General features: G+C 42.4%; 1 protein-coding gene across 1 annotated transcript in view; it reads left to right on the forward strand.

The window, feature by feature from the left end:
- The window catches only part of tmem145 (transmembrane protein 145), a gene marked incomplete at its 3' end in the record, with an annotated part of 222,919 nt that overhangs the window by 121,510 nt on the left and 83,250 nt on the right, over positions 1-18,159 (forward strand). The gene's annotated exons all lie outside the window — the stretch shown is intronic.

Raw genomic sequence — 18,159 nt, forward strand, 5'->3', positions numbered from 1 at the left:
GCATCACAAATGTCGACTCCTCTTGTTCTGTCTTTGATACTCTCCAAGCTTAGCAGCTCCTCGCCTATTTCAAAGTTCTCCGTGACTGTTCGTATGAAAATCAGCAATTGCGCAGTATCGGAAATGTCCGTGCTTTCATCCAGTGCGATTGAAAAGGCTCCCTTTCCCAGGCCCTCCACACGTTGTCCCAGCTGCTCTTTGAGATCGTTGGCCAAATGTTCGATTCGTCGTGTCACTTTGTCATTTGACAAACTTATGTCACAGAGCTTTGTTTTTTGCTCCGGACATACAATGTCGGCCACTTTCAATATACAGTCTCGCACAAATTCTCCGTCACTGAACGGCTTGCTCCGCCTGGCGATTTCTTGAGCTACCACGTAGCTAGCCTGTGTCACAGCTTCACCGGATTTGGTCAGATTTGTGAAAACTGAGTGCTGTGCAGTGTAACCTCTTTTAAGTTGAAGCTTATTGGTGCGCACATCACCGGTGAATTTGATGTAGGTTTTATGATTGGTATCATAATGGCGTTTTATATTAAAGTCCTTGAGCATTGCATTAACCTGCTTGCAGATCAGGCACATGACTTTATCCGCCCCGTGAGGTACAACAAAGTACGCGTTTGTCCACTTATCTTGGAACCGCCTTTTCTCCTCGCTGACACAACGTTTTTTTCTCGAGGGGCCCTGCTCCGGCTCCTGCTCCGACTCCATCGTCACAGCTGCAGTCACTGTCTCCTCCCTTCCCCGAGGCAGAGAGAGACGCCGTCAGCACCCCAGTGGTGAAAAAAAACATTGCACCGTGGACCTCTGGGAGTGAGTTCTAAACCACACCTGTAATTGTCACTTATCCCTATAGATGTCGCTAAAGACCATGAAACAGAGATTCATCCTTTGAAAGCAATGTACAGTTGGATTAAAATAATTAATTGCGGGCCGCCAGAAATGTTTTTGAGGGCCGCACTTTGAGAACCAATGGTTTAGAGGCTATTATTTCTACAAAAGAAGGATGGACAAGTTTTCTTTTGTGGTGCCTAAACGTATGCACATGCCTCATTTTGTCTGAATAATTCTTGCACACTTTCTGTAAATCATATTACCACCGCCGGCGGGGGCATATTTCAATTCTCAATTATCACTGTGTTTGTCTCCTATATGATATATTTAACTGAAATGTCTTTTTCAAACAACCAATGATTTATAAAGGAAAATCATGAAAATTTACAGGGGTGCCCAAACTTTGCATAACACTGTATGACTACACGAGTGTAAGGACAAGAAATGATAACAGAATACCCACCCCCCCCCCCATCCTACATTTTTAAGTTATTTCATTTCAAATCTTAAGAGGATATTATGTCCAGTTTTTTAATGTCTTCTATATGTATTGTTCTATGTAGCAGTGTAGCTCACAACAATAGTATCTGTGCTCAGAGAGGTGTGGTTTCACTGACAGCTTAGACCAGGAGGGGGTTGTGCTATGTAAATGTGATGATTCTGTCTCTTGGCTCTCAGAAGGTCAAATGGCCATATCTTCTTCAAATTTTATCCAATTTGCATGTGTTGGGCATTGTTGGAAAGCTTATAAATCACACTTTCAGAATCTGTAAATAACTTAAAATTTCCCTCGGGAGACTTGTGACTGGTTTAGCCTTGGCTGGACACAAATAATAACCTATTATTACCTCTATTGCTTCATAAACGATACCCTCAGAGGAGTCCTCTTCAGGAATAAGAAATGTCAGATTTCTTTTACCCAACTCAACACCAAAGTCATCCACCCATGAGTTGGCCTTGCAGTCATCCTGGTGATGATTTGTGTGACATTTAGATACTTCCTTGTTAAATGACACATCACCTGTACATACATTTAATATGTTATGGGTTATCGTGTTCAGCCTTATCATCTTCATCATCAACAAACATCTTAATGTTGAGGTCTTTGTAGGATATGTAAACTTTGTACCATCAAGATATCAATGCGTTCAAAAATGCCTAGTGTTTTCCCCCATTCCCTCCACTGAACTAGAAACCCATTGCTAAACCACGTTTCCCATTCTTTAGACGTGAGGGATAGAGTTTCTTCATGCGGAGTGTCTTGAATGGTCTAAAATGGTACCAGTCCTTGGCAAAAAATCGGATGTGAAGAGTCATTTCTTTTAGAAACATTACATCAGCTTCTTTTGTGTAGAGGCACACTTCCCTGATCAAACAAGTATCCTGAAACCCTACAGTCTTGCACATCCCACTCATACATAGGAAACCATGCTTTTTGATCCAGAAAATGGAATACATGCAGGGGAGCATATCCTTTCTTTTTAGGAGCCAAGGAGTAAAGACGGTAGTCTCAGACACACGGACGATATTTTGTGGACCCCACTTTATATCAAAGTTTAATGTAAGAGCGGCCCACGATAAGGAAAAGCTGCGCAAGTGGGAGAGAAAAAAAGCTGCAGACTGTAGCAGCTGCTGATTCAAAACAGCAGTTATACATACACACACACACACACACACACACACACACACACACACACACACACACACACACACACACACATTTTAACCATTTATTTATGTCCACATGAAGAAAATAGTACAGGGACACAAACATTACTAGTTAGTAATTAGTAACAAGTACTAGAGTTACTATTACAGTGCAGAAACATAGATGGTTTTACCTGAGAATGTTTGTACATTCTTACTGAGGGTGGTAAATAATTATGTCTTTCACTATGAGGTCCACTATTCTGTCATGACGTGCTATGTACATTCCTGTGTAGGCATGGCAGCCATTTAGGATATGTGACAGTGTTTCAGTGATGTGTTCTGAGATGTGATGCAGACAATGAGGGACCTGAGTTGTGGGAAACCAGATAGAGAGTTTGAGTCTGGTAGGGAGGACTTGTAATCTGGCTTTTACTGTAAATGTGAGAATGTCCTCATTGAGTGCAGTGTTCTTAAGGAATGAGTGAGACACAGAGTGATCAGCAGAGGGAAGACTTGCAAGTTTTCCCTGAAGTTTCAGTCCAGTCCAGTGTTGTTGTTGTTGATGTTGTTTTTTTTTCTTTTTTCTTCTTTTTTTTAACCTGTCCTGCCCAGTACCTGGGACATGTAGTATGGTTGACTACGTGCCCTGTGGTGTTAAGCAGATTTGCTGTGCGCAGGGCAAGTCTCTGATACTTGGCCTGTAGTGTTTTTATTCTTATTTATTTGTCTTATGATCGTGGTAACCGGACCTTAAAATTTGATTGACATTCATTTGTATAACAGGTATGGTTTCTAGTAATCGTTAACGACCATATCAAGAGAGGTTATCCAGGTTTGCAACAGCTAAATCAGTTCAGTTTCATCTTATAGTGCCAGCCAAGCCAGTCCAGGGCAGAGCTCCCAAGCATAGGCGGGGGCAGAGGTCCGAGGAGCCGCCATGTCCGACCCCGCGGCACCCCAGCCAGGGTCCCCACCAAACATCCGTTGCCGTAGCCGTTGCCCATCGCCAGCCCCCACCGGGTAAGCAGTCAGCCGCCCACCACCGCACCTTCCGGGAGGTGCGCCATGATGGGCAGCAGCAATGCCCCCCAGTCCCCCCCAGCCGAGCGTAGGCGACCCGGTCCCCCCACATCCAGCGACACCCCCAAGCCGCCGTAGCCGCCCCCCACCCAAACAGCCAGATCCCAACCCGACCGAGGAGTGAGCAGGGGTCGGGTAACCGGGAGAGTACTCATGCCCAACCCCCAGCCCACGTCCTCCAGAGATGGCTTGGTGGTGAGTGTGTGTGTGTGATATGGGGTATGGAATATGAGGTATGTTGTAAACTAGTGTGAAATTAAAATGGAGGGGGAAGGCATGGCACGGACGCCCCATTGCTGGCGGACAGTGGACATCAACGTGCTCCCTCCCCCACCAGACCCTGTTGTCTATGGTGCGATAAAATTAGGGGGGAGAGCGGCAGATCGTCAGGGGCCGTGGAGAGTGGTCCAACCATGTGGTGGTTCCAACTCCCCTCAGCCCCGCCATTCCTCCCCCCAGTGCCCAGTTGATGTTGGTTTAAGTCTTAAGTTTAAGAGTTCGCCGGGCACCTGCAGATGTTAGCAGGTGATTGTGACCACCATATGTGGCTGTTGCCTTGACGACAATGAGAGGGTCAGTTATAATGTCCTCTGAGACCATCACAGTCCCAGAGTCAGACCGCACCCACTCCAGCGACACTCTAAAGGTGAAATTCAAGATGGCTGGGAAATCACCAGAAAGGTCAGATGTCCACTCCCTTCAAAAACGTAGACCGGGTAAAAAATTCAATGAAATTTCACGGCTGATTCTTGTTCAGATATGCATAAAAGGATTGTATGTTTGCTATGGCATGCAAATTTGACAGAAGTTTGTAAAAGTAACGATCTACTAACCCGCTAAACATGATGTCCACGTATGTGGACAGAGGGACTTAGTTTTGTTGAAAATGTTAATATGTAGCATAAATGCTAGCAGCAAAATGTGAGAAAGAAAATGTAGTTTGCTAAGATTTTAGTGGAAAACAATACTTTACAACAATACAAACATATCTATATGTTTTATAAATAAATCTACATGGATTGTTATTAGATTTTTCTCTTGATTTTACTTCATTTTGCGTATTTCTCTGTCAAGAGCAGAGCAGATACTGGGGTAAATTTTCACCTCAAAAACTCAGAGGTGGAAAATCTGTCTGACATCGATGATCCCGTGCAGGACGTTGACTATCAACCCCACCAGTAGTGGGGATGAGAACCCAATACCACAGCACTGAGCACTGCAGGGGACAAAAATGTCACTGTAGTAAAAATTGCGGTTATCGTTCAGACCATGACAATGCCATATCACAAATTCAGTCATAATCGTCAGGTTGAGGCTGATGGCTCAAATGATTGCCCTGAAGAGCTAACACCAGAACCAAACCCTCAAGGACAGTCCAAGAAAGGACCTGTTGCCTTTTCTGGATCGTTGAACCAGAGGGTCTGGGTTTGGGAAGCACGGTCATCGATCGTCTGTCTCAAACTCTGCATCCTGGTACAAAAGTGTACTGCGATCAGTTCTTCACAAGGTGTGAAACAAATGATGAAGAAGAAAGTGTATGTGACTGGTACTGTTATGAAGAATCGGGTAGCTGCAGCAGTGATATCTGCGTAGTGAAGTGGTATGACAATAAACCGGTATTGATGACCAGTGTTCATGCTACACAGCCAGAAGACACCTGTTAGTGAAACGATACGTGACTATCTTGCGGCCAAGTATTATCCGTGTTCATATGTGTTAACATTGCTCTGTTCAGATTGGAAATAAAGAGTTTTGCACTTTATTACACTGTTATTACACAATGGTGAGTTTATTGTATCTATGGAAATTCAGACCGAGTGTCCCCATATGTGGACATCATTTTTCTCAAAAACTACATCATGTCAAAAGATGATGTTTAGTTTTTATACTTGGCCAAAGGGACCTTGCGTCTTCTTAGGTCCAGGAACAGGGAGGATCGAGCCAGCTCCCTAACATCCTTGTCGTCGCTGTTCAGCATATTCAGAAGATGGGAAATCCGCATGCTGGTGTAAATAGCAGCCTATATGTGATTCTGTTTTCGCTTATACGTGCATCCGCGCATCCTCATCGACTGCGCTGGCCCACCACGCCCGTAGAGCCGCAGGTGCCAGGGAGAAGATATCAGTCAACAATCTCTCCAACCAGGATAAAAACGTTAGTGGGAAGTTCGAGTATAAGACTGACTGTGGGATTGTGGTAATGTGACGAAGACAGGAGCCAAGCGCAGGACGCCCTAAAACGCCTTATTTTTTCCTCCCGTTTCCCCTGGTAACCACCGAAACGACGTGATGATGCACGCAAAAACTGCGGCCAGCACGCGCCTGTCTATACCCGCTTAGAGTCTGTCCAAGATCAGTTTGGAACACCAATAAAACGAGTCCAACAAGATGTGAGTACACGGTGGAACAGCACCTATTAAATGCTGGAAAGCCTCTTTAGCGCTGTAATTAAGGGAATAACGGATACATCACAAAGTGTCTTCTCGATTGAGACCGGAGTGAAAACAATGAAAAGTGCGCTCTTGAGAATCTATCAACACGTTTTACTACTCGGATCTACTCGGATCCCCTGCATTTCATCGCGACTGTACCCAATCCTCGTCATAAAGATCATTATGAATGTGTCATATATGGATGTGTGGATAAAACTGCGCATTATAGAGAAATTATCCAGTCTGCGTTGGACACGAGAGCCCGCTTGGAGCGGTGCACAATGCAGGAGAGAGGAGCAGAGTCAGCAGGGATGGAGCGGAGGAAAAAAAAAGGCCTGCACCAGATGAGGGGCACCCTCTAGAATTGCAATGCCTTGACTTTAGTAGGGCTGCAACTAACGATTATTTTAATAATCGATTAATCGGTAACATTTCAAATTCACAGTGCAGACTAAAGTGTAAAAACAACTGGTTATTGCTCCAACGGAAGTAATATCATTTATTATTACTCCAATCAGAAGTAATATTAAATGATAAAAAATCCAAACTTACTGGAATAACACAAAAAAAACATACAATGTATGATATATATACATTTACAGACGAGACACATTTTTTAATACTCACGCAGGTTAAAGTTAACATGTACTAATTTATACTCATTTAAGTATATTTAATGTTGATTTTGACCCTGTCTGACGACATAATATTCTACCTCACTTGAATCTCACCTGCTTACTACAGAAAATGTACACTTGAAACTTACTCATTTCATTATTACATCATTGTAGTATGTCGTTTTTTTTAAATTTTGCTCTTGCAAAGATTGCAGCTAACACACTTTTTAGGTTCACGAATGGTAAAGTGTTCCCACATTTCAGAACGGTTTTCTCCGCCTCCGCCATATTTCAAGTCTAAAATATAAGTTGTCGCTCACTCTAAAACTTTCCCGCACCGCTTATTCGATCCACAATTCATGCGCACACAAGGCTCGCTGTGGGCGTGCATGAACCGGCATGAAACAGTCAACATCTGTAAACAGTTCCGCGCCTAGGACTGAAGTATTACTCAACGAATCGATAATTAAATTCGTTGCCATCGCTTTTAGTAATCGATTTTTATCGATTTTTATCGATTTTATCGATTTTTATCGATTTTATCGATTCGTTGTTGCAGCCCTAGACTTAAGTGATGTCAGTACACACAGGCCCAGCCATAACAACAACATTAGATCAAAATACAATGTTACAGAATTGGTCTAATAATTAATTTTGTTCTTTAGTTTTTTTTCCACTTACTTCATGAGTCACCATAATGGTCTTTCAAAAAGCCTCAGAATGCTCTGCATTTTTTAGGGGGGGGGGGGATGTGGCCCAGCCTCACTCAGACTCATGCGGCACCCAGGCAAATTGAGTTTGAGACCCCTGAGTAAAGACCTCAAAGTGGATATCTGTATTAGCCATGTGAGTGCAAAAGCAGAAGATTCTTCATTGAATTCTCAGGATAAAAATGTTGCAGTCTGTTGTTAAAATAGTTGTCTTGCAGGGTCTATGCGAGGATGCACTGTAGTTGATTTTCCACAGTTGAAGTTTGGGGTTCAATTGTGTACGCCAGGACTACTACTTGAGAAATAGACACACCTCCTAAAATGACGTATCGACATGTCTGACCCCGTATCTCCCCCACTTACACAGATTTCAAAATAAAGTTTTGTTTTTTTCACGCATTCCCCAGACAGCTTGGTGTTTAAACATCCTTAAAATTCTCCTAGACTTTTGTAATGGATACCTTATCCATACATCGCCCTCCTTACATCTTTTTTTGCATATCACACTCTATCAGCAAATCAGCAAATGATAATGTTGATATGCGTTTCCCAAACCTTGAAAAGATGAAGATCTCAAATGTCTTGGGCTTGGGTAGGTACAGTTGGTTGGGGGGACCACCTCAGGGGTCAGGTTCCTCCTGTTGAGCCCTCTGGACTCTCTTTTCCACCGGCCAGGAGGCCGCTCCAACAACGCAGGTGGGGGAAATGATGGTTTCGGGGTCCGAACTGGCGGGACAGGGTGTCAGGCTTGACATTGCGGGAGCCAGGGTGAAAGGTGAGGGAGAAATTGAACCTGCCAAGCAACAGGCACCTATATACATGGTTATATATATGGGTCAATGACATGACGTGCATATTTTTGTGTCCATTATATAAAAAAACCAAAATGTAATCTTTTCATGACATCTATCACTTTATTCTATAAAACCTATTAATTTTCATAAATTCAAATAATTATATATGTTTTGACTTCTCAAACCCCTAAGATATCAGGTGATGCAGCTGTCCGGGCAAGTGAGCAGACTAAGAAAACTATTAAAAATGTTATTTTAATAATGATAAACTCAAAATAAAATACTCGGGCATAGTTTTATGTTTGAAGTCTTTTGAATAATGTCAAATTATTCAAACACTCCACAAACACAGATGAGGACAACTCCCAATCCCCCACCACACCACCAACGATCACAGCAGCTCAGGTTTATGGAGAGCTGAGGAGGCTGCGCCCTAACAAAGCTGCAGGTCCAGATGGAGTGTCGCCTCGACTACTGAAGGCCTGCGCGCGGGAACTGGGTCACCCCCTTCAGCACATCTTCAAACTGAGCCTGGGACTGGGGAAGGTTCCCCAGCAGTGGAAGACATCGTGCATCATCCCAGTCCCAAAGAAACCCCATCCTGGAGAGATGAACGACTTCAGACCTGTGGCCCTGACGTCGCACGTGATGAAGACCATGGAACGACTGGTGCTTCATCACCTCAGGCCACAGACCTGCCACGCCCTTGACCCCCTACAGTTTGCTTACCAGGAAAAGGTGGGAGTGGAAGATGCCATCATCTTCCTGCTACACTGATCTCTCTCTCACCTGGACAGAGGCAACGGTGCTGTGAGAATCACATTTTTGGATTTCTCCAGCGCCTTCAACACCATCCAGCCTCTGCTCCTGAGGGACAAGCTGTCTGGGATGGGAGTGGGTTCACACCTAGTTTCCTGGATAAGTGACTACCTGACCGGCCGACCCCAGTATGTGAGACTGGGGGAATGCAGGTCTGACACGGTGGTCAGCAACACGGGGGCGCCACAGGGGACTGTGCTCTCTCCTGTCTTGTTTACCCTGTACACATCTGACTTTCAGCACAACTCAGAGCTCTGCCATGTGCAGAGATTTGCGGACGACACAGCCATTGTTGGCTGTATCAAGAGCGGAAAGGAGGATGAGTACAGGGAGCTCATCCAGGACTTTGTAAAATGGTGTGACAACAATCATCTGCTCCTAAACACCACCAAGACCAGGGAGATGGTTGTAGATTTCCGGAGATCCAGGGTGCACCCAGAACCAGTTCTCATCAAGGGGGACTGTGTGGAGGTGGTGCACACCTACAAATACCTGGGAGTACAGCTGGATGACAGGCTGGACTGGACCACCAACACAGATGCTCTGTGCAGGAAAGGACAGAGTCGTTTGTATTTCCTCAGAAGGCTGGCATCCTCCTCCAACGTCTGCAGGAAGCTGCTACAGACCTTCTACCAGTCTGTGGTAGCGAGAGTGCCCTCCTGTACTCAGTGGTGTGCTGGGGGGGCAGCCTAAAGAAGAAGGACGCTTCACGCCTGGACAAACTAATAAGGAAGGCAGGCTCTGTCGTAGGCACAGAACTGGACAGTCTGACATCCATAGCTGGGCGACGCACACTCAACAGGCTCCTGTCCATCATAGACAATCCACACCATCCACTACACAGCACCATACACAAACAGAGGAGCAGCTTCAGTGACAGACTGCTGTCAATGTCCTGCTCCACAGATAGACTGAGGAGATCATTCCTCCCCATGCCATCAGACTCTTCAATCTGCATCATACATGACACATACACGCAAGCACACATGTACATGTTCATCTCATTCTTTTTAACGTCTTTATATTTTTTTATATATTTTTCTTTTTTCTTTTTATACATATGTTTCAGTTTATATTTAGACTGTACATATAATTGCATGCCTCTTATGTTTCTATCTTGTAACATATTCTGGAGCTGCTGAACTGTGAATTTCTCTGTGAGATGAATAAAGTATCTATCTATCTATCTATCTATCTATCTATCTATCTATCTATCTATCTATCTATCTATCTATCTATCTATCTATCTATCTATCTTTCTATGTTTTTTTCCCTAATATCAATAGTTTTAAAGCTGCTAAAATAACTGCAAAACTTTTGTCCAAAGATTTTCATTTCCTAAATATCAGGGTGGTGCAACCATAAAGATTGGACTTTATTTTGAAGTCAAGAGACAATAGCTGTAAACTAAATGTTGCATCAGCCAGAGGAACTCCAGAGAACCTTGGGACTAAGCAAAAAGTTTTGTAGATCTCTGTCAAATACTGATAAAAATAACTACTTTCAACTATATGTAGGTTGGTGCAACTGCAAGGAATGTCACTATATAATGCTATTCAAGGCTCCAAGGTTATCCATGACACTTCTAGAATGTTTATTAGTTTTGAATGGAAAGATATTACACACTTTAAATCATTTTGCATGATAATTTGTACATTTTAGATGCCAATATCACTATCAAAATTAGCATGACACAGGTTAAGTATTAACAATGATCCAGCTGACAACTCTGCTTTGATTACTTAGTCATAACATCTAGCACATATAGTTTCACCTGCTGGAAAGTTTTACAACAGTTATTATTATTATTACAGGGTTTCCCCCAGTGCATTATAAGCCTGGTGGGCTGCCAGGGTTTACTTCCACCAAGCTAAGAGTTGTTGTTGTTTATTTTAAATTTTAAATCAATTTTTTTATACACCACAAATTTTTCTAAACCGGGGATCAAGGCCGCTGCGCCCCATGTAATCGGCGAGCGCTCCCTTGTCCATGTGCTGATTGAAACTCAAGTCACACCATCAAATATGTCATTATTACGATTACATTGTTCTTGTCAATAAAGACGTTATATTTAGGGATGCACTGATAATTCGATGGCCCAAACACAGCGAGTTCACTGTGGAATAGCACCTTTTAAATGCTGAAATGTCTCTTTGTGCTAAAGCGAAACTTGGCTGCATATGGAGCAGATTATGAACTCCCTGCGACATTGACTTCACACCAGAGAACATTCTCTCTCTTTGAGCAGTTAACTAAAGACATCAGCTCATCTGATGCATCTGTTATTCCGTTAATTGCAGCGCTAAAGTGTCTTCTACACAAAGATTGAGAACATGGAGTGAAAACAATAAAAAGTGAGCTCTGCTCTTTAAGAGTCTGTCACCACGTTTTATTAACATCTACCCAGATCCCCTGTACTTCATCGTGACTGTACTCAATCCTCATCATAAAGATGTAATGTTATGTGAATTGTTTTTGATGGGTTAGGGTTAGGTTTAACTGATGTCTAAAACACATGTTACTATTTGAAATGAAAATGCATTTTTTTCAGCATATTTCATGTCATAACTGATGTGATCAGGTGGTGCAACCAATATTTGTCAAGTGGTGCAATCAATTTAAACCAATAAATGGTACGTCAAAGAGACCGAATTGTTTATAAATGTTATGTGTGTAGTTATTATAGTGAATATATGAATTTGTGTATTTCTGTGATTATTTTCCTGTCTTTAAATGTAAAATTGGATGTTAAGGATGCTTAAAACCTGACCTTCAGAGACCAAAAATCTTATTATTATTATTATTAATTATTGAAAAAAAAAACACAATGATAAAAATAATAATGTTTATCTAGTGTAGACACCTTAAGGTATAGTTGCCAAATAATTAATTTTAAAATAAATATTAGGAATTTATATATTTTTTATAAATAGTTGGTTGTGCCATCTGACATTTTTTTTGTTGTGAAGTTAAAGATACTGTTAAAAAATGAGTAAAAACAGTTAGAATAGTTAAACCATATATGAGAAATGTTCAAGCACATTGTTCTGGACTCAAAAATATGCATTACATCCATTTTGAAAATACTTTTGAAAAATACACTTTTAGAAGCTTGATATGTCATTGACCCATATATAGGCGAGGTTCTTGTGGTCTGCCCAAATGGAGGGGGCATGGAAGACCCACTTCTCAGACTTTACGAAGAGCTAGTTCTCCAGGAGACGTTGGAGGACCAGGCGGACATGCTGGACATGTTCCTCTTTCGTTTCGGAGAAGATGAGTATATTGTCCAAATAAATGTCGTTTACCAGGTTCTGGAAAAGTAAGGGGCCGTTGGTGAGTCCAAAAGGCATGACCTGATACTCGAAGTGGCCGATGGGGGTATTGAAGGTGGTTTCCCCTCGTCGCCCTCCCGAATACGGCCGTGGTAATCGATACACGGCCGTAGGGAACCATCCTTCTTGGAGACGAAGAAGAAACCTGCTCCAACCAGGGACGATGATGGTCGGATGAGACCTGCAGCCAGGGACTCGTTCACATAGTCCTCCATGCTCTTGCGTTCTGGGCATGAGAGGTTGTAGAGTCGACTGGAAGTGAGAGTGGAGAGCAGGTCAATGGCACAGTCGTACGGCTGGTGGGGCATCAAGGAAAGTGCACAGCACTTAGAAAACACCTCTGCCAAGTCACGATACTCCTTGGGGACTGAAGTGAGGTCTGGAGGCACAGGGGCGGCTCGGGTCCTGTCGACGGAGTGAAAGCAGCGGGAGTGGCATTGAGTGGTCCATCTTGGGAGTTTGCCTGTCGACCAGTTGAACTGAAGACTGTAGCGTGCCTACCACGGCAAGCCCAGCACGGCAGGAGCAGATGAGGACGGGATCAGGAACAGTTGAGTTTCATGGTGGTTGCCAGAAAGGATGAGCATGATGGGCCGGGTACGGTGAGTGACCAGTGTCCAGGTCCAAGATGGTCTTAGTTTTCGGGCAAAGGAACAGTGGGGATCCCGGCGGCAAGCTTGTGGTCCATGAAGCAATCATCAGCTCCAGAGTCGATGAGGAAGGTAAGTGGAAGAGATTGCTGAGACCAAAGGAGCTTGCCGGGAAGCGTGACCTGATTAAGTGGGCAGAAGGAAATAGCTCCGCTCACCAGCGCTCCTGCGTGCGCTGGTGAGCTCAGTGTTTTGGCTGAGAGGGATGAAAAGTCAGTGCCCAAGGTCACACTTTGGACATGACTGCCTTAAAGGTCCCATATTATACCCTATTATGAATGCTCGGTTTTGTGCCTGGTCATTTACATGTGAATGAGACCCAGGTAAACACACACCCACTCCTTCCAGGGGAGTGTCGATCTAACTTACTATCCACAGCCATACTGTCACCACTTATCACCTATTGTCATGCACCGTCGTCACAACCCCCGCTCCATATACCCCATAGTAATGTCCATTTACCCGTTGTTACTGAGTTTCACCGTAATGCATAGAGTGACCACGATTTTGGCTTCTCGCGATCATAAAAACATTAAAATCGAAGAAAAACGATTAATGCGCCACGTAGCGCGGCGTGTATGTACATTCCTATGCTAGAAAAAGACCTTGAATGCACCAGTGTTACTGCGGCTGAAAGTGACGTGTGGATCAATAATGAGGAGAGAACGTGGAAACACGACAGAAGGGTAGCCTTTGGTTGAGAAGAAATGTAGGACAACATCTACATCTTTCTGCAGTGCTTTCAAAAGCGTGCTCTTCATATTATGGATCCACACGTCACTCGCTAACTGCAGGCACGTAACTGGTGCGTTCAAGGTGTTTTTCTAGCATAGGAATTTACATACACGATCAACAACAAAGGGCTTGTGAGGCTTGTGAACATTTTTTTCATAAATAAAATATATCCACTGGACACAAAAGTCCTCTGAGGCTGGAAGTTTGTGTAAAACACTGTGCTCCGCTGTGCAGCCACTCTTCCTCCCTCGCCTGCACTCTCGTATTTCACAGGGACAAGGGGGAGCTACGGTGGAGATGTGTACTCTGCCTGGAGGGGTGCCACCATTCACGGTGAAATGTCCACACTGTCGTCACTTGGTCGGGAGGTGCAAACATTGCGTGTTTTATCGTCTATACTTACACAAAGTGGAACCACTAAAACATGACTGAGTCTTGTTTTTTCACATAATGGGGGCTGTATGGCCCACTGAGTCCCTACTATATATATATATATATATATATATATATAAGTACTTAAAGATTAAAAAGTTAATTTTGCACAATAGGGGACCTTTAAGCGTACTAGTGGCACCTGCCACTAAATTCTAACCTAAATTCGAACTAAGTTTTTGAGGTCTCTGAGGTAAGGTCTCTATCTCTCTCTCTCTCTCTCTCTCTCTCTCTCTATCTCTCTCTCTCTCTCTCTCTCTCTCTCTCCTCTGTTTGTCTCCCAACTTCTCTGTCCTGAACAGGTTGTGATTCGGCTCACGATCATCTGCTTACAGCAGTGTGGTCACTAAATACACCAGACTTTAGACATTTCCTTTGTTAAATGTTGGAGATGAACACGTTTAACACGAACAGACATCAGTGGAAATATCTCTGCTGATGATGAAGTGATGTAGTGAGTTTTCCATGATGTTGTATGTATGGACAAACATATCATCATCTGAAGGACTGGTTAGATGTCTGTTTACTTAATATGAAGGCATTTTCCTTCATTTCATTTCCTCTAACTAATGATTCTATAAGACCTTCCATCATGCTTCCAAAAAAAGCATTAAATATACAATACACTTTACATTATGATTTGATTTTTCAAGGAGGAGCAGCACATATGATTTATACAGCAGCTGTGTGTGCTCCGGCACAAAATCAATTAACATCATTTGGATTTAAATGATCTTCCTCTCTAGATTCCCAGTCTAAATATCCTATGAATATACTGGGCTTCATACTAAAAAATATTAATATGATTTCATCATCTTTGCAGTGCTCCAACAATTTTTTTTCATTTAGGAAGACTAGTGTGATCCAGTACTTTGAGGGTCATAGAGAGTTTTTCTTTATGTCTCTATACCATGTTTATGTTTGCCCATCTCACACAATGTCTCAGACAAATCTCTATGATATCCTGGTGGAAATGATGAAATTCACATTCACTTGGACTCACATTTAAACTAAATAGGTCACGGTCACTGTGGCCTCATGTGTATGAACATAATATTCAGAATGCATATAGGAAATGTCTTTACATTTGTTTAAACATTGTTTTTGTCTTGTCACTGCATTAGCTTCATATAGAGAGAATCCTTTCAAATGTAGCTCAAATGTTCACTTAGATTTGGAAGTTCTGAATTTTGCAAGTTCTCGTGGATTAAATCTTTAAATTTCAGTGTCCAAATCTCACAAAACATGTTCTGTCCCCTTGACCATTGAGTTAAATCATGTAGACCAGCGATCCCCAACCTTTTTTGCTCCACGGACCGGTTTAATGTCAGAAAATACTAGCACTAACGCTCTCTGGTCGCTATGGTAACGCTTAAACGTGCCTTCAAAATAAGATACACAAAACAGCATTGCGAGTGGGCGCGCACTGCATGTAAACGTTTCATTAATGCTGATATATTTGTTGTGATGTTGTAGGTAAATGGTTTTGCTTTTCTTAATGACCACACAAAGCTGCTTTACACTACAGTTTTGCCATTCACCCATTCACACACATATTCATACAGTGGATCTATATGCATTTTCTATCACACATCTTTGTTACCCATTCACACGCTGCAGTCACAGCTGTCTTAACGTGGGGTTAAGTGTCTTGGCAAGTGACACATTGGCATGCAGACTAACGGAGCCCTGAATCAAACCCACAGTTGAAAGACAGCTCGCTCTACCACTGATCCACTCCATAATGTCCGTTCTTTACATACTTCCACATACTTTTTTTTCAAGTGCAGTGAATACTTAAAGCTTGAAACCAGCACTACTATATTCATTTTTCAGGTGCTTTGCCTGCCAACAATGATGCTGTGAGCAAACTGAGCCACGTGATGTCCAGAGCTCTATTGATACTAACATGTATTAGACACTTTAACACAGCAAATATGTTACTATAAATCTGTGAGTTCACATACTCTGTGACTGGAGTTTACAATTCCCTACAATTAAGTTTTACGACGGATGTCTGTAGATTTTGTGTGAGCATTGCCTGCTCAGATGGATCATCGGTTGACCATAAAGTGGATGTTTAGGTTAGGCATTGGTCCTGGCATTTGTCCTTTGATGTGCTCCCTAGGGAAGACTGGAGGTTGAATGGCTAACCAAGGGCATAGGATGATTTAGGAGGAGCAGGTAACCTTTATTAAGTGTGGTCAGTGTTGGGGAGTAACGAATTACATGTAACGACGTTACGTAATTTAATTACAAAATGTATGTAATTGTAATCAGTTACATTACTGGGAGAAAATATGTAATTAAATTACAGTTGCTTTTGGAAATTTCAATGATTACAACCTTAATTTACATTTGAAAAATCGCCACAAAAGCTCAGAGTTTTTTCCTCCCCATGGATTCATGTTTGTTTTTAGTTTTAGTTTTTAAATCAACATCCTTCTTCCAAAACTGACGCTTGTGATTGGTTCTCTCTGGTCATGTGCCATTCGACTCAACCGACAAACGGCGGCAGTCAGACTCAGCAGCGATAATGTCGACAGCGCACAAGATGTTCCTGGGCTGGACATACAAAAAACACTTCATACAGACAGACCAGAACCGGGTCCCGACCAGTTTAATCATAACATCGGCTATAAAAGCGCCGCTGTTCCACTATTTAACTCATTTACAGCTGGCGTCACCAAAGTCCAGTGCAGCTGGATCAGAACGGAGCATTTATACAGAGGGAGAGATCGCGCTGATCCGCTGCTGTTTACTTTCTCTGTGAGCGTGTCCGCCTACAGATGTTCAGCTGCTCAGCGTCAGGAGGTCATTTATTAGGCTATAGCCTGTTTACCTTTATATACAGTCACCACTGAAAGAAGTTAATTTAAATTTAATTTAACTTAATGTGGCCATGAATAAATTAATTGTTTCGCCTGTTATGTGTTGCCCAAACGCAAGTCTTGAGTAGGTCTACTCTGTTTTCTCACATTAAAAAAGGTCTTTGTACAGAGACAACATGAGATTTGCTTGTAGCTACAGCACCTAAAAAACCCACCGTTACCTATTTTCATACGCACTCCCAGCCTTGCTTTGAATAAAACACACACTGGCATTTTATAATTGTGATCAGTGAAACAATGAAAACAATATAAAACACAGTTTACTCTAGTTTTGCTAGAGTTTGCTCTAAAGGTTCATATTTAAAAGAAGCTCAATGTAGATCTGTCAGAAATTAAAATCAGCCTCTTGTCATATTTGCAGCAACACTGTTGCTTCAGGCTGTGATCGGGCTTTTTTGTATCGCTCATACTCTTTCCATTACAACAACCTGCTCCTCTTGTCTGAAATCAGTCCATTGTCGCTCCATTTAGTGAGGAAGTGAGCCTCCTTCACAGCACAGGCCTAAGGTCAGACTCATAATATATGGTTAAAAAAAGAGTCTTTTATTATGTTGTTTTTGTATAGTCTTAAGTACTGCTGAAACGTTTATCACACTATAGGTCTTAAAATGTGAAAATGGTTAACAGTTAAGAGATTTCATTAAAAATTAAGAAAAGTAATCAAATGTAATTAGTTACATTACTTTTACAAAGTAATTGAAATAACTACACTACTATTACATTTTCAACAGGGTAACTTGTAATTGTAACCAATTACATTTCCAAAGTAATCTTCCCAACACTGAGTGTGGTTGTGCTCAGGGAAAGTAAGAGCTTTTTGGGAATCTGGCCGATGCTCTCCCAGGTGATCTGCAGCGCCTGGAATTGACACTTGACTTGTTACAGAATAAAGACCTCTTTGTTTGGTAAAAAGTCTTGTGTCACAGAGTCTCATTCTACATCGTGTTCTGAACAAGAAGGAAGCCTGACTAAACAACAATACATCCCACCCCCTCCTGTCTGCTCTTTTTTAAAGCACCACCCTCAGAAGTAGAGTAGAGAGTGCTGTGTGGACAACTTCACTGCTCCAAAAACAATTATTAATCATGTTTATTACAGTATTTCTACGACAGAATTGTGGCTACAGACACATGTTATTTATAGATGGCTATCAGGACGTGAAGAGGATTTAAACAAAAGTGT

The sequence above is a fragment of the Microchirus variegatus genome (assembly GCF_963457635.1).
Source record: "Microchirus variegatus genome assembly, chromosome: 1".
Taxonomy (NCBI): Eukaryota; Metazoa; Chordata; class Actinopteri; order Pleuronectiformes; family Soleidae; genus Microchirus; species Microchirus variegatus.